At 39.1% G+C, this 27052-nt stretch overlaps 1 non-coding gene across 1 annotated transcript; it reads right to left on the bottom strand.

Moving 5' to 3' along the window:
- Positions 1 to 23903: 23903 nt before the first annotated feature.
- LOC150037996 (small nucleolar RNA R71) lies at positions 23904 to 24010 on the bottom strand. The gene has a single exon (XR_016528064.1). It is a non-coding gene; the product is annotated as a small nucleolar RNA R71 (small nucleolar RNA).
- Between the last annotated feature and the right edge of the window lie 3042 nt (positions 24011 to 27052).

The raw sequence follows: 27052 nt of genomic DNA, 5'->3' as shown, positions 1-27052 counted from the left end.
TTATCATAGTGCTAAGTACTTAAAACAATGTTGGATTGCGTTGATGAAATATGTTAAATTCCGTCCATTAAGCATAAATTCTATAATATTGTGGTCGCATGCGTTCAGCGCATTAGAACTATTTATTTTTGTATTTTTGTGTAGAATATGCGTTAATGCAATGCAAGATTGCGATCATAGGAAATCATCAGTCGAGCGCAACTTCAGCGCAAGGCTTTGTGTTGATCGTGCTCGCAAACATTCACCCAAGAAGGATCACCGAAACTTGGTCAGCATAACATGGTGAGTGCATCTGGGTGAAAGGCCAATTAAGAGCGATGGGACAGAAAGCTGATGACAGTCGAATCCAAATTTAGTTGACAGCCGATAACGGTCACAAAGTACATTCAGCTTTATCGGTAACAATCATTCGGCGCGTCATTTAGGAATTAAAGCTGTCCCATCTGTACAACCGGGAGAGAGAAACCGCCTTTCACCATTGATACTCTATAAATACCAAGTGCATTCTTCAGAAAAGGGGTTCACCATTCACGGTTCACCACTTTTGCAATCTTTTGTTCCACGAGTTTAGTCGCATGTCTATGTTCTTAGTTTTCTTTCATTTTAAGGCGGACGCAAGGGAGAAATTTGTGACAGTAGATCGTTCCGGTAAGCTTTAGAGAGCACTAGAAGCTTCAAAGACAGAGAGAGGGCTGACGCCTACGGAAGCGGGAATATCTTAAGATCAGAATAGAGATTCCAGTGTAAAGAGCCTCAGTCAACAAGGAATTGCTACCAGACTCTCTACCTTAAATTTCCATTGCCATTTTGTACTCAACTCATTTATAAGAATGGAATTTCTTTCTTTATATCTGTTCACTCTCTGTGATTCACGCATAAGTAACTAAATCAGTTGAATGGGTTGAGAAGTATTTAGCTAGCACAACTAGGGAATCATCATTCTTTGCGATTATCTTGTTTATGTATTCTTCATTCGTCCATTAGGGATACTCGAGAGGGTAATCTAAGGACAGGGTCTAGACTTGGGAAGGTCAGGTCAGAATCTAGGCTCGGGAAAGTCAGATTCGAACACTAATACAAGAGATATGCGCTTAGGAATGAGAACTATTTGTTATCAATGCATTGCATGCATCCTAGAGATAGGATACGATTGTATGTTGTCACCTTGCTTTCATGCATTTTGCATCATCGTATAGGACAAGAGTAGAGACTTAGGAATAAGCTCTATGGACACTTTGCATTCAACACATGCGTCCTAGATTTAGGAGCATCGCATTTACATTGGAAAATGACTTGCTGTGCATGGTAGTAACATGATCGCATAGTCTGACGCATTCTCGAGTAACGCTAGCTAAAGATCTTCTCAATCCATTCATCGCATACTCATTGAATCTATCAACGCAATTTTCTTTTCTCAAATCTGCCACATTTTTTTATTTCTTTTTTTATCAACGCAAACAACAAACCAAACACTTTATTTATTTACTCGGTTACTGCAAAGTTTTCATCAAAATTACCAACGCAATCTATTTTCACAAGTCCCTGTGTTCGACCCTGGACTTACCAGGAAACTCAGAGGAATTTACACTTGAATTCCGCTGGAGAAACTTGAGTGCACAACGCAATTCCATAAATGCATATCATCCATATTTCTACTTCATAAATACGCGCACCAAGTTTTTGGTGCCGTTGCTGGGGACTTCGGCAAAATAGTTTGTTAACGGTAATTTTTTGATTTCTTTGCAGAACTCTCAATCTCTAGCAAATTACGACCCAGAGATTGAGAGGACTTTTAGAAGAAGATTAAGCGACCGCCAACAACAACAAGAAGAAACACCAAGAATGGCGGAAAAACTGGACGTAAGGGCCGGTAACGCGAATAATATAATGGCCAACCCCATCCTTCTGGCGAATTACAGCAATAGACTCATCTGGGACTATGCGTCACCTAACCTCTACGATTTCTCTCCAGGAATCATGAGGCCGACATTAGATGGATCGAGGTTTGAAATGAAGCTGGTAATGTTGCAGATGATCCAGGCTGCTGGGCAGTTTGGAGGAAGGCATGGCGAAGACCCGCACGCCCACATTCGAAGCTTCATAGAAATCTACAATACTTTTGTGTTCCCGAATATCTCAACCGAGGAAGTTCGACTAACTCTGTTTCCCTTTTCTTTGTGTGATCAGGCGAGGAATTAGGCATATTCTCTCGAACCGAGAGAGATAACTTCGTGGGAACAGGTGGTGGAAAAGTTTATGAAGAAGTATTTTCCACCAACTGAGAACGCTAGAAGAAGGAAATTAATAATAAATTTTGAACAGGAAGATGACGAATCGCTCAGCGATACCTGGGCGAGTTTCAAGCGGCTAGTAAGAGACTATCCAGACAATGGCTTAACAGATTTCCTGCAAATGGAAATTTTCTACCAAGGATTGAATCCCTCTTTACAGACTGCTGTTAATGCGGCAGCCGCTGGTGGTCTGCTCGACAAAACATATGAGGAGGCAAATAGTATACTTGATCACATTTTCAAAAATCACGAGGATTAGAGAGAAAGCGATTAGAGACTAAGAATCAAAGAAAATGATGCAAATAATGAGGCCATCGCATCCTTGCAAAATAAAATGATTTGGATGATGAGTTTAATACAAGATATCGCAATTAATAATACGGGAGTGAAAAAAGGGTAGGTCAGCGCAATCACTCAAACGGCCGTAAGTTGTGCCATTTACGGTGATGCTCACCCGATGGAAGAATGCCCAACAAACCCACAGTCGGTATGTTTCATGAGAGATAAACCCTATTCCAATACCTACAACCCGGGGTGGAGAAACCACCCCAATTTTACTTGGAAGAATCAACAACAAAATTTTCAACCTGTGGTGCAAAAAGAAGGGCCACCAGGATTCTTTCAACGCAACAACGGTCCAGCGCAAAATCAAGCAAGTAGCTTACAACAACCACCACAATCCTCTTCTTTGGAGAGCCTATTGAAGCAATGAAAAACGAGACGGTACTTCAAAGTCAGGCCACGTCCATCCGCAATCTTGAATTACAGATGGGCCAGATTGCGAGTGAGCTGAAAAATAGACTACAAGAAGTGTTGTCGAGCTTAACTGAGCTCCCTCGCAATGCTGGGGGTAACGGGAAGGAATAATGATTAGTAGTCTTCTTGCTAAGTGACGACATGGCTGCGAAAGTAGGGGAGAAGCGCATTGCGACCAACTTGAATGCGGTGATAACCGAAGACCCGTTGACCTGTAGTTTGGAGAAGCCCGAGAAAACAGACCCTGAAGTTGCGTCCACCCTTAAGCCTCTGGATATTGAGACAGAAGAAGTCTAACCACAATCGACTCCACAAAGATTGGAAGAGGAACAAATTGAGGAAAAAAATATCGCAATAGTGGCTGCAACGCAAAATGCTATGATCCCACCTAAAATAAGCGACCCAGGCATCTTCACGGTCCCATGCTCTATTAAAGGGACTTTCAGTGGCCAAGCACTATGCGATCTTGGGGCAAGTATAAACATAATGCCGCTATCAATCTTAAAACAATTAAATGCCGACACACTTACGCCCACAAAGGAAACTCTCCTGCTCGCGGAAAAATCTCGAGTACATCCTGAAGGAGAGTTGAAAAATGCCGCAATTTCAATCGATAAATTCATCCTGCCGGCAGACTTCTTCATTTTGGATTATAAAGCGGACGAAGATGCGCCCATCATATTGGGACGATCATTCCTTTCAACCGGTCGCGCTCAAATTGATGTGTGCAAGGGGGAAATTATAATGAGCATTCGTGAGGAAAAACTCCGAATTAAGACGTGAACAAACCAGCCAAAAATAAGTGGTCCCTGCGTTATCAAATGATCGTAATCTCTCAGAGACGCAAGTTTTGGGAAACATCGATTCTTCAACTCTTCTCCATTATTTGAAATTTTTACTATATCTTTTCAATCCCGATCTATCCTTACTTTACTATTGCTATTTGTACAAAAAAAAAAAAAAAGCGATAACAAGTTTTATTTTGTTTAAAATAATTTGACCCTCTCTTTGTTTTTCTTGCAACGATCGAGGCGCTGGATTGCGGAGATGTTACGCGACAAAGTATTTAACTTACTCCATCACTGCAACCCAAAGAAGAGAGATCGCTGCAAAGATGGATGCGTCAATACAATGCGGGCGACATCGCAAAATTTGGGGGTGTACTCTTCTTTATCTTTATTTCAAATTTTGCACTATCACATTGCATTTTAGTCTTCAAAGTTTTATCACCGCAATCATTTGACATAGATAAATTTAGTGAGTTACTGCATTGCCAAGTATGATTTCGATGATGAAAAATATGCTTCTATTTCTTTCGTATATATTAGAGTCAACTTAATCTTAAGATAGTCACCTCATGAAATATTTCTAGAAGTTAGGGGTTTGCTAGCTTTCTTTCAAACTCTCTTTACAACGCATTCTATGACCATCGCATGACTTATTTTAATCTTTTGGCAATAGAACATTGCCGCATTTTAAATTTGGGGGTGGGGTATTTGTTTCCGACCTTGCTACTACAAAAAAAAAAAATTGAGAATAACAACTCCACTGTCAACGCAATGGGAAACCCATGTTGATAAAAGTTAAGTTGTGAAAGGCACTTACTCGTAGTTGGATGTCCGCATGACACACGTGGGGACAAGCCAAAACGAAAGTAAGTTACCAGGATCAACGCATAAATCAATGACCGCAACTCCATTGCCAAATTGGTATGAGTTTAATATGAGAAAGAGTGCATTGCTCGTAGTTGGATGTCCGCATGACACACGTGGGGGCAAGTCAAAACGAAGGCAAGGCACTTGGATCAACACAAGGTATGGAGAAAATTTTTGTGCAAGGATAAAATCATTTGACACCCGGGTAGAAAATTTTCTTTTTGAAATAAATCATGCGATGTTCCAGAATTTAGTAAAGTCTTTTTGAAAGATAAGCTTGCAGTCCCTAGATCTTAGAAATATTTTAAGAAGAAACTTGAATAAGACTTAAGGAAATTCTGGTATATAGGATTTAAATGAAGTATTCTTGAGAAATCTAGTAAACGAACTTTGTGGTTGACTTGCTAAAGGAATCTTTAGCTTATACTTGAGGACAAGCATTGTTTAAATTTAGGGGTGTGATAACGGGTAGAAATGCACGTTATCATAGTGCTAAGTACTTAAACAATGCTGGATTGCGTTGGTGACATATGTTAAATTGCATCCAATAAGCATAAATTCTATAATATTGTGGTCGCATGCGTTCAGCGCATTAGAACTATTGATTTTTGTATTTTTGTGCAGAACATGCGTTAACGCAATGCAAGATTGCAATCATAGGAAATCATCGGTGGAGCGCAACTTCACCGCAAGGCTTTGCGTTGATTGTGCTCGCAAACATTCACCCAAGAAGGATCACCACAACTTGGTCAGTGCAACATGTTGGGCACTTCTGGGTGAAAGGCCAATTAAGAGCGATGGGATAGAAAGCTGATGACAGTCGAATCCAAATTAAGTTGACAGTTGATAACGGTCACAAAGTACATTCAGCTTTATAGGTAACAATCATTCGACGCGTCAACCAGGAATTAAAGCTGTCCCATCTGTACAACCGGGAGAGAGAAACTACCTTTCACCATTGATGCTCTATAAATACCAAGTGCATTCTTCAGAAAAGGGGTTCACCGTTCACGGTTCACCACTTTTGCAATCTTTTGTTCCACGAGTTTAGTCGCACGTCTGTGTTCTTAGTTTTCTTTCATTTTAAGGCGGATGCGAGGGAGAAAGTTGTGCCAGTAAATCGTTCTGGTAAGATTGGGAGAGCGCCGAAAGCTTCAAAGACAGAGAGAGGGCTGAAGCCTACAGAAGCGGGAATATCTTTAGATGAGAATAGAGATTCCGGTGTAAAAAGCCTCGGTCAGAAAGGAATTGCTACCAAGCTCTCTACTTTAAACTTCCATTGGCATTTTGTACTCAACTCATTTATCTACTAGTCGTGCTCAAATTGACGTGTACAAAGGATAGATCAAAGAAGCTCAGGTTTAACATCATCAAAGTGATGAAGTATCCAGAAGATGAAGACCTATCCGATTCTGACAATGAACACAGTTGCAATGAAGAAGTGGGGTCTGAAGAAGAAGATGAAAGAGAAGATGCGACCACATCCGTAAAAACCTGCCATGTAATCATGGAGACAGTCAATAGGGAAGAAAAATTGAATTTGAATGAAAAGAGAAAAACACAAAAACCTTCCTTGGAACAACCACCTACCTTGGAGCTAAAAACTCTGCCAAGTCATCTGAAGTATGTTTTCCTTGGGCAAAATGAAACCTTGCCGGTGATAATTTCCTCCGCGCTACAAGAAGAACAAGAAAATGCGCTGCTCAGCATCCTGAAGAAGTACATAAAAGCAATCGGGTGGATGCTAGCAGATATAAGAGGAATTAGCCTAACATACTGTATGCACAGAATTCGTCTCAAAGAAAACCAAAAAGGGTCTATTGAACCTCAATGCAGACTGAACCCTGTGATGAAGGAGGTTTTAAAAAAGGAGATCATTAAATGGTTGGACGCAGGCATCATATACCTAATCGCCAACAGCATGTGGGTTAGCCCCATGCAATGCGTGACCAAGAAGGGAGGAATGATGGTAGTCCCGAACAAAAACAGCGAATTAATACCCATGAGGACTGTCACTAGTTGGCGAATTTGTATGGACTACTAAAAGCTCAATGCGGTGACGAAAAAAGACCATTTTCCCTTGCCTTTTATTGATCAGATGCTAGACCGACTAACAAAAAATGATTGCTTTTGTTTTCTTGATGGGTATGTGGGCTCCAACCAGATAATGATCGCACCTGAAGACCAAGAAAAGACCACATTCACCTGCCCATATGGAACATTTGCTTTTTGCCGCATGTCGTTCGGATTATGCAATGCGTCGAGAACGTTTCGAAGACGGAATTTGAAGGTAATAAGTGTATAGTATGAATAGAACAAGAGAGGGGGGAAATACTAAAGAAAAGGTTAGCCAAAGCTATATACAAGTTATCCACACCCTCTTTTTTTTATTTCATTAATATTAATGGAGTTCTTCTGTCGTGCGACCTGCTGTATGAAGTCTGTTTGAACAACTTGGAGAAGATATTAAAAAGATGCGAAGAGACAAATCTTGTGCTGAATTGGGAGAAATTCCATTTCATGGTTAACGAAGGAATTGTACTAGGGCATAAGGTTTCCAAGGAAGGGCTGGAGGTGGATAAAGCGAAAATTGAGGCCATTGAAAAACTTCCACCTCCAGCAAATGTGAAGATTGTAAGGAGTTTCTTGGGACATGCAGGATTCTATCGTCGATTTGTGAAGGACTTCTCGAAGATAGCTCGACCATTGAGTGAATTGCTAGAGATTGACAGAACTTTTGACTTTGATTCACAATGCCTCAACGCATTTGAAGTACTGAAGAACACATTAATTACCGTGCTTATTTTGATCGCACCTGACTGGACAAAGCCATTCGAGCTAATATGCGATGCCAACGATTATGCGATGGGGGCAGTGTTAGCACAGAAGGAAAAGACAATGCTACACCCCATCGCATATGCGAGCAGAACAGTGAACTCAACCCAGGAAAACTACACTACCACATAAAAGAAGCTTCTTGCGGTGATCTCTACGCTCGAAAAATTTAGAGCTTACTTGCTGGGATCCAAAGTGATAGTTCACACTGACCACTCGAAAATAAAATATTTAATGACAAAAAAAGATGCAATGCCGAGGCTAATCCGATGGGTTCTTCTCCTCCAAGAATTCAACATGGAAATAATTGACCCCAAGGGGCCGGAGAACCAGGTTGCTGACCACCTATCAAGATTAGAGAATCTGGATGTAGACCGCATTCAGTTGAAGGTGAACGCATCCCAAATGAGTAGCTGTTCAAACTTGAAGAATTACCATGATAAGCAGATGTTGTCAATTACCTGGTCTGTGAACAATTTCCAAAAAATTACACAGCCCACCAAAAGAGGCGGCTTATGCATGAATGTAAATCCTACTTCTGGACGAGCCAAATCTTTACAAAAGGAGGTCAGACCAGATCTTGCGACTGTGTGTGCCAAAGCCTGCTTATCTGTGTGTACTTTCTCAATGCCATGACTCACCCTATGGCGGACATTTCGGAGGTCAACGCACAGCAGAAAAAGTGTTACAAAGTGGGTATTATTGGTCGACTCTATTTAAGGATGCGCGAGACTATTCTATGAAATACGACAAGTGCCAACACACGGTAAACATTTCATGGAAGGATGCGATGCCGATGAATATTATATTAGGATTAGAACTCTTCGACATGTGGGGCATAGACTTCATGTGACCATTTCCACCATCAATGGTCACAAGTACATTCTTTTGGCCGTCGATTATGTCTTCAAGTGGATTGAAGCGGTGTCTTGAGTTGCAAGCGATGCGACAACAGTCTCCAGATTCTTACGAAGAAACATCTTCACTCGTTTTGGCACCCCACATGCCATAATAAGTGATGAAGGCTTCCGCTTTGTCAATGGCATCGTCAACAAACTACTGCTCAAGTACAACGTCCATCATAAGGTTGCCACCATATATCATCCCCAGACAAATGGCCAAGCCGAGGTGTCTAATAGGGAAATCAAGCTGATTCTAGAAAAGGTGATGAATCGCTCACGCAAGGATTGGGCCATGAAGTTTGATGATGCCTTGTGGGCATATAGGACTGCCTATAAAACACATATAGGCATGTCCCCATATGCGTTAGTGTTTGGGAAGGCATGTCATTTACAGCTGGAATTAGAGCATAAGGTGCTGTGGGCAGTGAAGAAGCTCAATTTGGATTTGAGGACTACAGGGGAGGAGGGAAAACTTCAGTTGCTCAAACTAGACGAATGGAGACTTCAAGCATATGAAAATGCCAAGATTTACAAAGAGCATAGAAAGCGTTGGCATGACAAGCGACTATGTGAAAAGAATCTCCAGGTTGGTCAGAAGGTCTTGCTATTCAACTCTAGGCTATGACTCTTTCTGGGAAATTAAAATCACGCTGGTCCGGACCATTTATAATTAAAGAAGTATTCCCACACGGTGCAGTCAAATTAACTAATGAAGAAGGGACCAGCGCATTCAAGGTCAATGGCAAAGAGTCAAGATGTATCACGGAGGAGACATTCGCCATGAGAAAACCTTCGTGGACTTGAGGAATCCAGACTGAAGAAGAAATGAGCAGTTCCTGCGCTGATATGCGACACAAACTCACCAGGGACACATTTTTTTGAATATCCTTTTGATATCTTTCTTTCATGAACTTACTTTACCTTTTTGTACAACCACTACTCTTTAAAATTACCAACTCTGTTTTTCATACTTTTTACCCTCTTGATATTTAGCAATGATCGTGGTGAACGATTGCGGTGGAGCTATGCGATAACCTAAAAACACGCAACCAATTCGATCAGCCTATCATAATCGAGGAATCGGCCCACCACAAGCAAGGATGCGATCACAGATGATGCAGGCAACAGAGCAAATTTGGGGGTTGTATCTTTCCTTGACTCTTTTATTTCAATTTTGCACCTCTCGCATCTCATTTTAATATTGTTAAATTTATTATTGAATCCTTTTTAGTTTGATGCAATCATTGAATTTTGATTACTTTATTTAGTCACCGCATTCTTTCTCGTACCAATTATGATTTCAATGATGAAATTCATGCCTTTATTTCTTACCGCATGTACTAGAGTGAACTTAATTTCTAGTCAATCAATTCATGAAACATTTCTAAAAGTTAGTGGTCCACTAGCTTTCTTTTAAAACAATTTTTATGAAAATTCCTAAGTATATTGCATGAGTTATTCAATCTATCAGCAATGAGGACATTGCTGTGTATAAATTTGGGGGTGCCAGTATTGTTATTTTCAACCTTGCTACTTTTAGAAATTTCAATCTAAAAAAAAAAAAATTTATAACGTTGAGATCGGATCCTGCTCGTAGTTGGATGTCCGCATGACACCCGTGGGGGCAAGCCAAAACGAAGGTAGGAATCGTGATAAACGCATAAATCAAGTGATTGCAACTCCGCTGCCAAATAAAGAAATGGGCATGAGTTTAGACTGAGAAAGAGCACCTTGCTCGTAGTTGGATGCTCGCATGACACCCGTGGGGGAAAGCCAAAACGAAGGTTGGGCACTTGGATCAGCACAAGATCACAAAAAGAATATCTAAATCGCGCAAGGATAAAAATCACTTGGAAACACCCCAGTTGGAGAAAGTTTTGAAATAAATCATGCGATGTCCTGGAAACGAGTAAAGTTTTTTTGAAGGTTAAACTAGCGGTCCCTAAAAATTAGAAATATTTTAAGAAGAGACTAGGATAGAAATTAAGAAGGCAGTGGTTCATGAAATTTGAATAAGGAAAGTTGAGAAGTCTAGGTAGGGTAAAAGCGGTCGAATTTTTAAAGAAAATCTTTAGTTTATGCTTGAGGAAAAGTATTGTTTTAAATTTGGGGGTGTGATAACGGATAGAAATGCACGTTATTATAGCTCAAATAAGTAAAACAATGAAAGAATGCGATGGTAAAAATAAACAATATCATGTCCAAAAGCGCTAAAATGAAGAAATTGCAATCGCATGTGCCCATCCCATAAAGGCAGTTAATTTACTTATTTTGTGTAGGAAAAATGCGGTGGTACAAGTCAAATTGCGATCCAAAGGAATTAGGCGTCAACGCGCTTGAAGATTGCGATCGCAATGTCATGCGATCGTTTGCGATTGTGAGAAGTTGCTCAAAAAGGTGGCCGCATAAAGACTGCACATCAAGGTGACAACATAATAAACCATGATATGATGGGAAGTTGATGACGGTTGAATCTGAATTTAGTTGAAAAGTCGTTAAAGCCACACTGTAGCAAGTACACTCAACTTTCGGTGACCATTATCGACGCATCAGAGTGGGAGAATTATCGCCCATCATTGCAATCATTTGAAAAGAAGGCTGCTTCACCTTGAGCTTTATAAATACCGAAGGCCACCATTGTAACTATGGATATCATATATATAAATTAGAGAGCTGTCAGTCTATTCACATACATATACTTAGAGAACAGAAATAAGGAAATCGAGAGATCATTCCCGGACAGATCGAGAGACTGCCGGAAAGCACTACAAGAAGAGAGGGCTAACACTTGCGAGAGCAAGAATATACATATGGAACAGAGTTGAAGTGAAAAAGAACAGTTTAAAAGGCCACAATAAGTAAGACATTGCTTACCGGGCTTCTTATCTCTAAATTACATTTGTTATTTTGTATTCAACACTTTAATTGTAGAAAATGGAAATCTCATTTCAATCTATGTTCAATCTCTCCACACTTCGCATGAGTAGCTAAATTTCTGAATGGGTTGAGAAGCACTTAGCTAACATGACTTAAGATTTACATTTTATGTGATCATCTTGTCTTATGTATGCGTCATTCACCCTTTAGAGATACTCGAGAGAGTAGTCTAAAGATAGAATCTAGACTTGAGAGAGAGTCAGATTAGAATCTAGGCTTGAGAGAGTCAGATTAGAACCGCATAAGCAAGAAATAGAAACTTAGACATAAGTTCTATTGCTATTAACACATCGCATGCACCTTAGAAATAGGATATAATAGTATGTGGTCACCTTGTTTTATGTGTGCATCATTCATCATCGCATAGACAAGAATAGAGACTTATACATAAGTCCTATCGATTTTTTCGTATACATCGCATGCGTCCTAGAAATAAGAATTATGGCATTTGCATTGAGAGATGACGTGTTGTTATTTGTGTATAGCATGATCGCATAACTTGTGCATAATCTTAGGAAATGTTAGCTAAACCCCCTCTTAACCCTTTCATCGCATGTTCATTATAACTCTTGATTTCATTAACTCTGCGTTCAAACTCCGTCATATAAGAAATATTCTTAATCAAAACACCATCCAACTTATTTGTTTTCACCACCGCAAGAGAATCAAAGTAACTATCGCATATTTACTTAGTAGTCCCTGTAATCGACCCTGGACTTACCAGGAAACCTAGTGAGGCTTATATTTGGGTCTTATCAGGAAAACTTGCATGTTCACCACATAACACATCACCGCAAACTCACACCATAATCGCATCACAATTATGACGCATCAAGTTTTTGACCATCATGATAATAATCAGGCAATAATGACCAAATATCTTGCATGTATTGCATCTAATAATATGAAAAAAATAGAATAATTAGACATTGTTGCTCTTTAAAATCTTGTTGTGCTGAACTTGTTGTGATTATGTGATCTGGTGTACACTTAAGCTCAATAGACAATGCACTAAACTACATATGTGCTAATGTATGCAAGTATAGGCCTCTATCACAGGTTTTCTTGTGACTTGATGTATAACAAGGTCAAAAGTTTCTCAGAATCATCCAAAGTCAAACATGGGGAACTTATAACTAAAAGATTTGCACGATAATATGTTCGACGGCAAAAACTAACAATGTATGATAAAGGGAGAAATCATGTGATAAAGACTACGTTATGGCTATCTAAGCAAATTAAGAGTAGATAGAAACTAGATTTGAGAATACTGCGATAATTAGTAGCTTTTGACGTATGTGGAAATGAATGGAGAAGAAAAGGTTTGGGGGAAGCCAATATCAAGCCCCTAAGTTGACATCAAGAGTAATCCAGGATCACATCATCTGTTCATTGTACACCTCTCGGTGGCCAGCTATATTTGTCATATTTCTTTGATGCATGAATGATGTTGCATTAGTCATAAGGTTATTTCTATCTCTAGAACCACTTTTTACTTTGCTTAGTGAGTTTCACAACTACTTTCCCTCTCCGATAATTGATTGTAGCTATTGAAGGAACTCTTAACGAAGAGCATCCATGAGTGCGTTCGGATCTTTCCGATTTCATTGTGACCGAAATACAACACATACATTCTAACAGACAGTTATACAAATTCACAGTAATTAAAGGCATGCTTCGAACAATAAAAATACAAAGGAAAGAATTCTCATACCAGTTGAAGACCCTCTTCAAGCTTTAAACTCAAAAGCAGTGGATGAAACTCGACTCGCACTGTATCGCCCAACAAACTAGTCGGCTGCAGCAGCACGATTGTCTACACGAATGGCAGTAACACGAACAGTCACGAACAAGTGAACAGCAGCAGAGACGACACCACAAAATGGAGCCCTTGGTATTCTCGGAGTGAGAATTCAAAGTGTGGTCTTTAGTGAATTTGGTAGAGGTTGGAGAAAAAAAAAATTGTGTAGATGATAAGCGAGTGGGAGAGAAAGATCTATCGTATAGCTGTGTGCTTATCGTTTATAAGAAGCTACAAGATCGTGTAGGTTTTACTAAGCGATCGTTTAATAAATGGTAGACAATCGTTTAGAAAACGTGGCACACTATGCGATCATTTAGGAAAGCTAAGTGATCGTTTAGGGACGAGCATACGATCGTTTAGATGCTGGTGTGTGATCGTTTAGACGATGAGCAACTATCATATAGGCTCTCAAGCTATGCGATCATTACATTTTCACACTGATTGTATTTTTTTTCGAACTTTTGCAAAATGAATTTTTTTTTTCATTTTATTCTTCGGTTACAATAACCGACTTGGGATTTTCCCAATTATCATATAATTAACCAATTTAATAATTAATGAATATAATCATATTATATTCTTATCCTGTAGTTTGATATCACATATCTACTATAGTAATTTCTCCTCCACATGATATAAATTTAGTCAATTATATCATATATAATCAACTAGCTTAATTATATCATATATAATCGAACTCCCTCTTATAAATTTGAACATTTCAAATTGACCTAAACACTGATTCTCAACTTTATCCAAGCTACCCAGGGGACCTAATGGACCTGTGGCTTGAAGCTCCAACAGTCTGTGAATAGTTGACTAAACTCTTTAGTTACATCTCACTCCTTACATACCACTGATTCCTCTAATGAACAATACAACATAGTCTAACTATGTGTGAACACCTCTTGGGCCAAGAGAAAGTGTGTGGTACCACATCGTTCAAGCCCTAGATCAGCCCTTAAGGAAGCTATCTATCTACTTACCCCTGCTTCGGGGAAGGAGTGAATTCCGTCTTGTGTAGCTGAGTTCCCAGCTCCCAAATCAAATGAATTCCCAAAATGGTAGGTTTGAATCGGCGACCTTGCCACTCGCACCCATACAAATCAAAGGACCGCCCTCAATGGCAGGAGTTCCCAACTCACTCAGGATTGAGGTCATGTTACCTATGGTCATCCCAGTGAAGTGAAGTCTCTGTCATGAACGATGTTATATAACGAGACGTTAACACTTCGTGTTTAGGTCTTATACAAACTCTTTGTATAGGATGCCCCCGCTCGCATGTCCCCTACACGAATGATCAAGATCAGACCATGTGTGACAAGTCACAACACTTGTGACCATTCCACAAAGCGGGCCGCATCCGTAGTGTTACCAGGATAAGGTTTCCCTCCTATATCCATATACTACATACCATTTTGATTATCACTCAATACATGATCCACTTTTATGTCACCATATACATGCTTAAGTTACATACAAATAACCACAGATTTTATGTTTATTGGTTTGTGGTAAAGCAAATAAAACATGCAACTGAGAAAAAAACAAGATGCGAAGTAAATATCATATATTATACAACACAAGCGTTCGTACAAACTTCTTACAAACTACAGGACATGAGACTTTAGGGCATCAACCCCAACAGCTACTTGACTCAATGAGTGATCGTAGGAAAGCATTTTCATAACCTTACACTAGGCAAACAAGATTAACTATTTGAACTCTCAACTTAGCTCATGATATCGAGCTTCCCCTTTACCCTGTAGAGAATTAGTTACTCATAACAATAAAGGAGAAGATGGTAAAAAGAGAGAAGACAATGCATGTAGTCATGATGCGTAGATATATATATATATATATAGCTAGAAGTATCAATTACAAATGAAATGATTTCTTAGTTCAAAATGTAATACAATTGAAAAAAATGAGAAAAAAAATGAATGAAAAGTTGTTTTAAGCAGTTTTTTGCTTCAAACAGGTGATTGTTAAGGCTACTGGTGTTTGATGGCAGAATGAAGTGGAGCGACTCTCTCAAGTTCTACTCTGGCGAGATCCCAGTCGTCAATCAGTGGGAATGGTGGAGATGAAGGATTTTACGAAAATAATCTAATCTTTGTTCTTCATTTGTGATCGAAGAAGTTTGTCTTAAGTGGAGAAGTCAGGCAAAATTCGGATCCTTTGTTTTGTTTGTCAAGGCTCTATATATAGAGCCATCTGCTGATTGCTTTGGTAATCTGGCTCTTGGATAGTCACCATCACTGATAAGGTAGGTGAGAATGTCAACGCTGCCATCATGGCCAATTTTTTGAAGCTAAGGTAGAATATCCACCGGGTCAGTGTCAGAGATCCCAAGGCATGCGATCAACTTTTATTCATCGGGATCAGCGCATGTGATCAACTCCTGAAATAACTTCAAAATATAGACTTTGGTGCATGTTAACTCACGATAACTAGTCAGCAGGGATTTCAAATGTATTTAACACAAATATCATTTTAAGCATGAATTCCTAGTAAAATTTACACATATTCTGCTTTTCTAACCTCATTATTCTAAGTAAAAGACTACAATAACTTGTATTTCTACAAGTTATCAGACACTCAAAGTATGTAATATTCATTTGTATATTCATTTTTTACCTGATTGTGCATCAGTTGGTCAAATATTTGTCAGTATACTAGCAATAAATTTGTTGACTGTTCAGAGCCAACTAATACACCATTCCATCTAAAATTTTAAAAAAACACAATCAATTTATTTTATTACATAAAATGATAATGGAACAAAAACATAAATAAAATAATATCTGGCACTGAGTAGACGATGATCTAAGGCTTGTTACTGGACTTGTGGTGCTACAATGTTAAATCTTTCATAAGCCTATACTTGTAGCAGTATTAGTAGCTCAACTATTTCCAAAGCTTGTGTTTTAGTAGTCCGACATAGTTCTCTATAAAGTCATGCATGACAGGTACCATTCCACGAGTACGTGCCAACATGCTCGAAATCAGCTAGTAGTGGAGGAACCATAAGATGTACTAGAGTGTTTGGCTTGCCAGCCGAACAAAAACCTTCAATAAGTGCAAAATGTATACTCGTGCATAACTCTATACACTAATATTGTTATTGGAATTGGTGTCCTAATTCTCTTAGTAGTCTCATAGTTTGTAAACATTTTGTGAACATATTGTTATTAATAAAATAAGTGTTATTTTATAAGCATTTACTCAATCCATTAAACTAAGATCCCTGGTTATTTTATGCAACAGTTGATTAGAGTTTGTTAAAGTGTTTAATGAATGATGATAAAAAGTTGTTCAACTTTCCAAAGTAAGAGGTACTTTTGGGCAAACCTAAACAATTACTTAGTTAAAATAATTAGCCGTATTTTTTCTAAGTAAACTAAACCCTAGGTTTTTAAAATACTCAGTGGGAGGAAAAGATATATATGATATGTCAATTCCACTCATGTTTCTCCCTGAATGTTCATGCCGTGAGTTTTATGCTTGGTGTTGTGGTGCCCTGGGAGCATCCCCCTTCGGATGGTGTTTGCATGGGCCAATATCAAGTTGAACGGAGAGAGTATTTATAGTAAGTGGGTGAAGGATGTGTGTCAACATGTCCTGTGGTCTTCTTCATTGGTTTGCACCATGAGATCTTTTTGCACGACCTCGTGGCGCCCTGGGAGCGTCCCCCTTCGGATGGTTGTGCGGTTGGTTGGTCAATATCAAGTAAAACTCTAGAAATGGATAGGATCGCTTTAGTTTTTGCCCCAATCGGATTTTTTTTCCTTCGGATTGGCTGCTTGGGGTAGAACTCTAGTATCTAAAATGAAGGTCACAATTACGAGAAATTGTTAAGCTAGTTAATGATTTCTTGACCAAATCAATGATGGTTAGTTGTTATAGGAACAAGAGTTGTTCTGGTGTAATGATTGGTTGAGAGTGTCTCAATTTAGAGGAGGGATAAATTGACTACCCTTTGGTGACTTTTGTCCTAAACCACTGAAGCGTCATTGCAAAACTAGATGTCACATAGGGTTCATTTAGATTTTGCTAAACCAGATTGGATTTGTTTTCAAGAGTATTTTCTAAAATCTAACGTAGATCAATATGTTTGTTTTTTCAGCAACATGTCATTGTATGATTTTTTGTTAGTTGTCTTTTCTAATTTGACCGATTACATACACTGGAATGAGTCTATTAAAACATATTTCATGGAAAAACGACCTTGAGTTTGTTATAGTTGAGGAGTTGTTGAGGTTGATACCCTAAATCTCGTAGGGTCTTATAGTTTGTAAACACCTGTATGAACAAATGCTTGTGATGTAATAAAATGAGATATTTTCTTCACTATTGTCTATGAAATATGGGATATTTTAATTGCATTTACCACAAATCAATAAACTAAGATCCTTGGTTATCGTTGTGACTTAAGCATGTATATGGAGACATACAAGTGAATCATGCCTTAAGTGATAACCTAAATGGTCTGTAGTATATGAATAAAGGAGAGAAACCTTATCCTGGTGATACTATGGATACGACCCACTTTGTAGATGTTACAAGTGGTTTAGAGTGCTACAGATGGTCTGATCCTAATCATTCATGTGCAAACATGCAAGTAGAGGTATCCTATACAAAGGAGTATAAAGACTGGACCATGAAATGTTTAGTCTCGTTATATAACGCCGTTCATGAAAGATACTTTCATTTCACTAGGATGACCATAGGTAACATGGCCTTAATCTTGAGTGCGTTGGGAACACCTGCCTTTGAGGGCAGCCTTTGATTTACAGGGGTGCGAGTGGCCAGATTGTCAACTCAAACCTACCACTTTGACGATTCGTCTGATTAGGGAGCTGGGAACTCAGCTACACAAGATGGAATTCACTTCTTCCATGAAGTAGGTGTAAGTAGATAGACTGCTCCCTTAAGGGCTGATTCCGGGACTTGAACGATGTGGCGCCACACACTTTCTCATGGCCCAACAAGTGTTCACTCATAAAAGGACTATGATGTATTGTTCATTAGAGGAATCAGTGGTACTTAAGGAGTTAGATGTAACTATAGGGGCAAAACGGTAAATTGGCCCAGCTGTACTTACGAGCAATCTGTGAAGGGTTATCGTACTGTTGATTGGTTATATCCAATGGACACAGAAATATATCTATATTGAGAAGAGTGCAGCTGTCGGTCTCTATTAGAGTGCCTAGCTTGTAGCGGATCGTGGATATCGTGATTATAGAGTTCAATTATTTATGCACGTACCGTTGGAACTTCAAGCTACAGGTCCATACGGTCCCCTTGGTAGCTCAATGGATTCAAGTTGAGAATCAGTTTTTGGGTTAGTTTGAAGTGTTCAAATTAACAAGAGGGAATTTGTTTATATATGATATAATTAAAATTGGTTCCATTATATGTGATATAATTGATTTGATGTATTAGATATATTAAATTGAGAAATTGGTATAAATATGATTTATATTAAATAAAGGAGAAAAGAACTATGGTTTAAATATTACATATGATGTGATATTAAAACTATAGGTTATAAATATAATATGATAAGTTGGTTATTATATTTATTTATAATAAAAAAAAATTATAAGATAATTGTTTAGTTGGTTATTTGGTTTCTCCATTAATCGTGCGTGAAGTGGAAGGTTATGTTCAATTTTTATAACTAAAGAATAAAATGAAAAGAGTTTTCATTTTTCAAGACGATCGCTTCATTAATTGCTTCAATAATAGTTTGCTCACGAGAGACTATGCGATAGCCCTCACAAGAGACTAAACAATCTAGTGAGAATCTAAACGATCTAGCGAGAGACTAAACGATCGTGTAAATGATTGAGCGAGAGACTAAATGATCGAACAAGATTTGTTAAACAATCGGCTAGATGATTCTCACGAGAGTAAGAGATTACTAAACGATCAAGTACTCTCAGTCTATGCGATAGACAAAACCTTTCTCCCACTTACTTGATCGTGTAGTTCAATCGTTTTCTTCCTCCTTCCCTCTACCAAATTCACATAGAGCCCACACCTCCTGGATTCTCACTCAGAGAATACCAAGGTTTCCGAGTGGAAGGGTTGCTGTTCGTGGTTCAGACAGTTCGTGATTTCTAGGCGATTGGCTAAATGATTGTTCACAAGATCGAGATATTGTCAGACAATTGCTCATGAGAGAAAGAGATTGCTGTCCAATTGTTCACGAGAGCGAGAGATTTCTAGAAGAAGTGTTCTTCAAAGGTATGTCTTTGAATTCCTTTTGTATTGGATTCAATAAGCATGCTGTAATTTTCTTGAAGATGCATAATTGTTCTGTATGTTTGTGAATGCATTTATTCTTTCACAATGGGCTTGGAAAAATCTTGCTTCTGCTCACTGCTTGTCTTGAATAAGAGTTCCTTCAATTGGTATCAGAGCCAGGTTCTGATATTCCAAATCCATTCTTGTATTGAATTGCATTTACATTCTTGGTGGGTGTTAAGCATGTCTACATTATGTTTAAATATTAAATGTATTTGTGGTTGTGGATTAATGGAATTTCTAGGATGATTGCCTCTGGTTATTGCTTTCTTTTACATTTCAAAGTTAATTGTAAGGGACCCTATGTTTCTGGGTTGCTATCGAGTCTGTAATTCAAAGAGTTTGAGTCTATTCGAGTCGCTCGTGATGAAGTTTCAAGGAATGGAGATGCATTTTACTTCGAGGAAGAAGAAGACCAAGAGTTGGTCAGATTGTGTAAACGATAGGGGTAAATGATCGTTGAGTATGGGATACTCGTTGCATGGTACGCGTGCGCACTAAGCGATCGTGTAGGCCAGCATGCTTCATCGCATAGTCACTAGCTAACGATCGCTCGGTAAGTGTTACTTAGCGTTTGCTCTTCGATCGTTTAGACGATCATGTTTCATAGCATAGTAGTCGTCTACATGATTGTTTGGGCTTGCGTTTAAACTTGGTGTGCAGCATGATCGAGTGGCATTCATGCTTGATTGCATAGTCAAAGGTACTTGATCGTTGCTACACGATCGTGGTTACTCGACCAATTTTACTAGACGATCAGGAAGCTTGGCTTCGCTGGGCGGTTCAAGACTTGGTTCACTTGTTGAACCAGTTTTCTTGATGGTTTAAGGTAATAGATAGATTTAATTCCGATTTTTTAGGCTAATCATTCCAGTCCATTAATTTTGGTGAATGTACATGAGATGTATGTTTATATTATATGTCATATAGTATGCCATATAGTTTTAAATCCCACCATAGGTTATGCATTTTTCATGCATCATCTCTATATTGTAAGAGTTATGATATAGTAGTTTGCATGATTAAATTACATAAGAGCATGCTCATGCATAATATAATATAAGAGTTATATTTATGCATGTATTAAGCATATTCATGCATCATCTTTATATTATAAATGTTATAGTATAAGGGGGTGTATGGAAGCATGTTATGCTTAGTTCATTACTTTTTATATAAGAGTTATATATAGTAATTAATGGACGTTGCATGAAGCATGACATATAGGTTAAATTTATAAGAGTTATAAATACCTAGTGTACTTAGCAATGTGGATAATTTTGGTTGTTTCCTTTTATAAGTGTTATAATGGAAATTAGAACTAAAATCAATAAGAAAGACACGCATGCAAACTTAGGCTTGAATCATGTTTTAAAATAGTATTAAAATTTGATGGAGATAAACCTAAGATCACGGTTCTAATGAGATTAGAAACCTAAGTTAATCTTTTAATTAGTTTAATAGGATTAAATTGACTAATAAAAGATTAAGTATGTACCAAATCTATCTATAAGGGACTTTTTGTCTAATGTGGGTTCTGTCTAGGCTGGGGTACTTAAGCTGACAGATACGGAACATCCCTACCTGGGAACCTACCTGAAAAGGTGAATTAGATAGATTTGATGCATGCATGTATATTTGATGATAGTCCGTTAATGTGTTTAATGGGACTTGATTTGAACTTGTTTAATTATCAAAAGAAAGAGTTGATTTTTAGTAAATTAAACTCACACTTAGATAAAATCAGTAGCCGGATTGTCTATGTTAATGAATCTCTAGGTAGAATATTTAGTGGGAGGTATTTGGGATATATGACTTCACTTAAACCTCTTCGAGTTTCTCCCTAATGTTCACACCGTGAGATCTATCCTCGGCCTCGAGGCACCCTGGGAGTGTCCCCCTGAAGGATGGTGTTTGGGTAGGTCAATACCAAGGTGAATGGAGAGAATGTTCATAATAAGTGGGAGATGGACGAGTGACAACATATCCCACGGACTCTCTCACTAGGTTGGATAACATTTTTTGCATCGCCTTGAGGCACCTTGGGAGTGTCCTGATAATGGGAAAAAATGCACGTTATTACAGCACAAAGATATAAAACAATGAAGGATTGCGACGGTAAAAATATATAAAATTTCGTCCAAAAGCATTAAGTTTAGAACATTGCGATCGCGTGCGTCCATCGCATTAAAGTAGCTAACTTATGTATTTTGTGCAGAAAATGCGTTGACACAAGGCGAAATTGCGATCCAAGGAAACTAGCATCCGAATGCATAAAAGATTGCGACCGCAAGGCTATACGATCATATGTTTTCGCAAAGATCTGCTCAAGAAGGTGGCCGCATAGAGCTAGCGCATCAAGGTAAAAGTTTAATAAATCACGATGGGACAGAAAGCTGATGACGGTCGAATCCGAATTTAGTTGACAAACCGTTAACGACACACCGTAGCAAGTACACTCAACTTTTCAGTGATAATTATTCGGCGCATCAGATAGAGAATTAATGACATCCTATCAGTGCAATCAAACGAGAGAAAAAACCCTTCACCCTGAAGCTCTATAAATACCGAAGGCCACCTTCGTTAAAGGAGTTCAGAGAGTTCAGAAAAATCAATCTGATTTATTTTGTACCTTAGTCTGTAATTTTATATACTTAGAATCCGAAGGCGAGTGAAGGGAGAATACGCTGAGAAATCGTCCTGGTTAACTCGGAAGAGTGCCAGGAAGAATCCAAACAGAGAGAGGGCCGACTCTTGCGGAAACAAGAACATCTTTTGAGCAGAGTAGAGAGACTCGGTGTAAAAGCCTTAGGAAGCAAGAAATTGCTACTAGGCTCTCTATCCTTATTTTCCATTGTCATTTTGTATTCTGAACTTATTTATAAAATGGAATTTTCATCTCTATATCTGTTCACTCTCTTTACAGTACGCATGAGTAACTAAACTGTCGAATGGGTTGAGAAGCACTTAGCTAGCATAATCTGAGATCTTCATTCTATGCAGTCATCTTGTATTATGTATGCGTTATTCGTGCATTAGAGATGATTGGGAGGGTGGTTTAAGGATAGAATCTTGGCTTGGAAAAGTCATATTAAAATCTAGGCTCAGGAGAGTCAGATTAGAACCGCATAATGAAGAGATAGAAACTTAGGAATAGGTTCTGTTTGCTATTAATGCATCACCTGCACCTTAGAGATAGGATATGATTGTATGCGGTCACCTTGTACCTGTGTACATCATTCATCATTGCATAGGCAAGAAATAGAGACTTAGGAATAAGTCCTATAGACATCATCGCATACATCACATGCATCTTAAAACTAGGAGTTATCTCATTTGCATTGGAAAATGAATTGCTGTCGCATGAGTGTAGCATGATCACATAGCATGAACACAATCTCAGGAAGCGCTAGCTAAAGGCCTTCTCAACCGGTTCCTCTGCATACTCATTGTACTTTCGTTGTTATTGACTCTTTTCTCAATTCCACCGCATAGACTTTATACATTAAACAAACATACCAACCAACGCTTTGTTTTATTTGTCACCGTAAAGTAATCGAAAATTACTGTAGCGTACTGTTTCCATAGTCCCTGTATTCGACCCGGGGCTTACTAGACAACTTAGTAGGATTTATACTTGGATATTGCTAAGAAAACTTACATGCACAATACATATTCCACCATTGCATTCTACACCATTATTTCATTGCATTAACCACGCATCAAGTTTTTGGTGCCGTTGCCGGGGACTACGGCAATCCATTGTGCTAACGGTAACTTTTTGATTTTCTTTACAGACTCTCCATCTCCGTGCACTGCTTCTCCTTAGGTAAAGGAAGAAGCGGGCGTCGTATAAGCGAAGGACAAAATCCTGAGCCCGATTAGACATAGAGATTGAGAGAAATTTTCGAAGAAGAGAAGAAACAGCCGCCAACAACAACAACAAGAGAAAGATCCAAACATGGCGGAGCAACCAAAAGATAGAGCACCAAATGCAAATAATATCATGGCGAACCCCATCCTATTGGTGAACGACTGCAATAGGCCCATCTGGGACTATGCATCGCCCAACCTCTATGATATCTCACTAGGAATCATGAGGCCAGCTCTTGATGGATCAAGGTTCGAAATGAAATCGGTGATGCTGTAGATGATTCAAACTGCCAGACAGTTTGGCGGTAGGCGTGGCGAGGATCTGCACGCCCACCTCCGGAGTTTCATTGAGATCTGTAAAACTTTTGTGTTCCCAAATATCTCCGCTGAGGAGGTTCGATTAACATTGTTTCCATTTTCATTGTGTGACCAGGCACGAAAATGGGATTATTCTCTCAAACCAGGGGAGATTACATCATGGGAACAAGTAGTTGAGAAGTTCATGAAGAAGTACTTCCCCCCGACGGAGAATGCTAGAAGGAGGAAATTGATCACTAATTTTGAACAGGATATTGATGAATCACTCAGTGACGCCTGGGCGAGGTTTAAGAGGCTGGTAAGAGATTGCCCACATAATGGCTTACCTGATTGTTTACAGATGGAAATTTTCTACCATGGATTGAACCCTGCATCGCAGACGGCTGCCAATGCGGCAGCAGCTGGAGGTCTGCTTGATAAAACTAACGATGAGGCCAAGAATATACTTGATCGCATTTCTAAAAATCGTGAAGTCTGGAGAGAAAGCGATCAAAGATTGAGGATCAAAGACAGTGATGCAAATAACGGGGCCATCGCATCCCTACAGAACCAAATGACTGCGATGATGAATTTGATACAAGGAATCGCAATCAGTAGCCCAGGAACATATAGTGGGAAAGTCAACGCAATCAACCAGACGATCGCAAGTTGTGCTACTTATGGAGAAGGCCATCCAATGGAGGAATGCCCGAGGAACCCACAATTAGTCTATTTTGTGAAGAATAATCCGTTTTCCAATACGTACAACCCTGGGTGGAGAAACCACCCTAACTTCGCGTGGAAAAATCAACAGCAAAATTTTCAACCAATGGTACAGAAACAAGGGCCACCACATGAACAAAGAGTCAAACACAAAGCCCAGCCAGTAGTTCGCAGGTGCCGAAATCTTCATTTTTGGAGAGTTTACTGAAGTAATATATTGAAAAGAATGAAATAGTGCTTCAGAATCAAACGACGTCCATCCGCAATCTTGAAATTCAGATGGGGTAGATTGCGGGCGAACTCAAGAATAGACCGAAAGAGGCATTTCCAAGTTTAACATAACTCCCACGCAACCCAAGGGGTACGAGAAAAGAGCAATGTCAAGTTGTTACATTACGAAGCAGAAAGACTGTGACGGAGGAGAAGAAGGAGCCTAACTTGACTACTCTAATTGCGATGGAACCGAAGATTGCATTGACTCGAGGAGAAATAGAAGAAAATGAGGCGATGGAACCAGAGATTGCGTTCACTTCAGAGCTGAAAGAATAGGGAACTGTAAAAATACAGCTACCGCTATTCCCCTATTAGCGCTTCATGAACATGCTGAAACAGTTGCATATTAACATTTCGTTCACTAAAGCGATTGAACAGATGTCGAAGTATGCAAAGTTTCTGAAGGATATGGTGATGAAGAAGAGAAGCACTGGTAAGGTAGCAACGGTGGCATTGACTCAAGGTTCAAATCCATAATTCCATTGAAAATGCGCGACCCTGGAAGTTTCATAATACCCTGCTCAATTAGAGGGTTATACATTGGTCAAGCGCTTTGCGATCTAAGGGCCAACATCAACTTGATGCCCCTTTTAATTTTCAACCAGCTGAATGTGGGGCAGCTGATGTCCATGACAGTCACTCTCTAATTAGCTGATAGATCCCTTGTGCATTCAGAATGGAAGGTGAAGGATGTTCTAGTTACGATCGATAAATTTATATTACCGGCAGACTTCATCATCCTGGACTATGAAGCGGATAAGGATATACCCCGTACTCAGATTGATGTGTATAAGGGAGAGATCACACTGAGCATGAATGAACAGAAGCTCAGGTTTGATATTATCTGAGCCATGAAATATCCTGAAGAAGAAGACCTCAATGAATCCAACGATGAACCAAGTTTGCATGAAAAAGAAAAGTCTGAAGATGAAAATGAAGATGAGGATGCGACCGCATCCATAGTAGCTTTCAATGTGATCACGGACAAAACTACCAAAGAAGATGAGATGATCGCATCCAAAGAAGACAAGCTGGCAACGAGTAAAGAAAGAAAAACAACAAAACCGTCCTTGGAACAACGACCAACAATAGAGCTGAAGACCCTTCCAAACCACTTGAAGTATGCTTTTTTGGGACAGAATGAAACGCTTCCAGTTATAATTTCCTTCGCACTTCATGAAGATCAAGAGAATGCATTGCTGAGTCACTTACGCGGAATTGCTAAAGGTTAACAGTTCTAGACCGAAAAATGGTGACTATTAGAGTCAGTTACAAGAGTTGTTTCTGTCTAATGGTTGAGAATGTCTCATCCCAGTGAAGGGGCACTTGATCACCCCATCGGTGACTTTTGTCTTGCCTTGCTGGGGCATCATTGCAAAATAGGTGTCATTTCACTTAGGGTAAATTAGAACTATTTTGCTAAGACTAAAATTGGTCTTAAAAGTTGTAATGCAAAGACTCATTAAGTTTGTTCATATTTTTCAGCAATTTTAAAATGGCAACAGCGATGTAAGCTCTATTAAGTGTCGACAAATTGATTTGTGAAAACTACATTATTTGGAAAAACACAATTAATACCATACTAATCATCGATGACCTGAGGTTCATCCTTACGGAGGAGTGTCCTATTTCGACTCAAACTGCCGTTCGAAATGTTGGGGAGGCATATGGGAGATAGACATTAGTAAACAAGAAGGCCCGAGCTTACATCTTGGCTAGTCTAAATGATGTTTTGGTCAAGAAGCATGAGCCTATGGTCTCTACGTGTGAGATCATGAGGTCCCTGCGGAGAATGTTCGGACAACCATTTAGACAACTCAAGCATGAAGCTCTGAAATGCATCTTCAACTCCAAAATGGAGGAGGGTACATCTGTTCGAGAACACGTTCTGAAGATAAATGGGGCCTACATCGATGAGGGTAGCCAGGTTAGCATAATTCTGCATACATTGCCAGAAAGCTTCTTGCATTTTGTCAGCAATGCTGTTCTGAACAAAGTTGATTATTCCCTTATAACTCTCCTTAATGAGTTGCAGACATTCCAATCCTTATTGAAAAGTAAGGAGAAGAAGATTTGTGAGGAAAATTTTACTTCATCATCAAAAAAGTTCCATCGATGTTCGACCTTAGGAACTAAGTCTGGACCTTCTACTTTTAACACTTCCAAGTGGAAGAAGAAGAAGGGTGTTAAGGGAAAAGGGAAAACACCTGCTAACTCACAACCTGCTGCATAGCGGGGTAGGTGACCAGCACCGATTGAAAAAGGAAAATGTTTCCATTGCAACTAAGATGGGCACTGGAAGCGGAACTATCCTCACTGGTTAAAGGAGAAGAAGAAGGCTAAGGCCAAGGCAAAACAAGGTAATATGATCTACTAGTTTTGGAAACTTGT

This window comes from Benincasa hispida, chromosome 2, assembly GCF_027475165.1.
Source record: "Benincasa hispida cultivar pf3 chromosome 2, pf3_genome.v1.1, whole genome shotgun sequence".
Classification (NCBI taxonomy): domain Eukaryota; kingdom Viridiplantae; phylum Streptophyta; class Magnoliopsida; order Cucurbitales; family Cucurbitaceae; genus Benincasa; species Benincasa hispida.
Note: the sequence above shows the minus strand (reverse complement) of the source record. Positions and strands in the feature narration are given on the sequence as shown.